This window comes from Salvelinus sp. IW2-2015, linkage group LG23, assembly GCF_002910315.2.
Source record: "Salvelinus sp. IW2-2015 linkage group LG23, ASM291031v2, whole genome shotgun sequence".
Taxonomy (NCBI): domain Eukaryota; kingdom Metazoa; phylum Chordata; class Actinopteri; order Salmoniformes; family Salmonidae; genus Salvelinus; species Salvelinus sp. IW2-2015.
Window position 1 is genome coordinate 28,270,230 of NC_036863.1, and position 1,791 is coordinate 28,272,020.

Here is a 1,791-nt window from a genome sequence, read left to right on the forward strand (position 1 = left end):
CTCACGTAGCACAGAAAGGCCCTTCTTGCCTTGTCTCTGTAGATTGTTTCACCAGCCTGTGGAAGTTTACCTTGTGGTCTCTTCTCCCTCTTCTCTCTCTCTCTCTTTCTCTTCTGGCAGGAGAAATAGCCTGTCAGACCTCAAACCGTCTCTGCCTTAAGGAATCCTTCACAATTTGTCCAACTCTCCATGCAATCAAATAAAGTCTATGCCAGGGCTTTTCAAACAGTTGGGTCATCCCACCTGGTCTTCCCCTGGCTAATGTTGACTTTGTGAGAGCAACATTAGGTTTTGTGCAGTTTTAATACCTCACACCACATTTGGGATTTTGATAGGTTTCTCTGATATGTTATTATTCATATACTCTACTAACAGAAAACGTGGAAAATGCAGTCTATCACGGTGCCATCCGTTTTGTTACCAAATTCACCTATTACCACCCACCACTGCGACCTGCTATGCTCTAGTCGGCCTGGACCCTCGCTACATATTCGTCGCCAGCCCACTGGCTCCAGGTCATCTATAAGTCTATGCTAGGTAAAGCTCCGCCTTATCTCAGTTTCACTGTTCACAGATAACAACACCCACCCGTACACACGTTTCCTAGCAGGTAATCTCACTGATTCATCCCCAAAAGCCAACACCTTCATTTTGGGCCGCCTTTTCATTCCGTTCTCTGCTGCCAGGACTGGAACGAAATTGCATAAAATCGCTGATAGTTGGAGACTTTTATTTCCTCACCAACTTTAAACATCAGCTATCTGAGCAGCTAAACCGATCGCTGCAGCTGTACATAGTCCATCTGTAAATAGGCCACCCAATCTACCTACCTTCATCCCATACTGTTTTTTATTTACTTTTCTGCTCTTTTGCCACACCAGTATTTCTCTACTTGCACATCATCATCTGCTCATTTATCCACTCCAGTTGTTTAATCTCTAAATTGTAATTATTCGCTCCTATGGCCTATTTATTGCCTACCTCCTCATGCCTTTTGCACACACTGTATATTAGAGTTTCTTTTTTTTTCTACTGTGTCGTTGACTTGTTTATTGTGTTATTGGCTTGTTTATTGTTTATTCCATTGTGCAACTCTGTGTTGTTGTCTGTTGTCACACTGCTTTGCTTTATCTTGGCCAGGTCGCAGTTGTAAATAGAACTTGTTGTCAACTAGCCTACCTGGTTAAATTAAATAAAATCAAATTATAGTTCAATAGATTGAACATGCATCCTAATATCACCTGTATGTAGATCCGCCTTGCCATCTCTTTCAAATCTTTACTCTTAGTGGAAACAATCATTATCTACCAAGCCATCATTGCTCCTGTGATTCTATCAAAAACCTCTTGATACAGGAGGATGCCACCTCCACCAAACCAAAACAACTGACATCTTGACCACCACAGTTCAATGTGTATCAGTCTTTAGTCTGAATTACTGGGCAAGAGGTGTCTTTACCTATCACCTGAAAGGGTTAAGTTAAACTTTTTCTCAAGCATATCAGTATTGTTCCTTCCGTTCCACAGATACTTGGAGTCTTATTGTGTTTACAATAAACCAATAGCTGACTAATTTGCCTCAAGGATTTGGAGATAGACCTGGAAGATAAGGTACGGCTTGATTTGTTGAATCCCGATCAGTCACTGTAGTCTGTCCTGAGTTCAACCTCAGTCATGAGGGATGCATTTGTCACATGCATAACACTGACTTTATCCTATAGAGAATGCTTTGAGAAGGCAGGGAGCAAAGCCAGGAGAGACTATCTATTTATATGTCTCCTGTTTGTCTCTC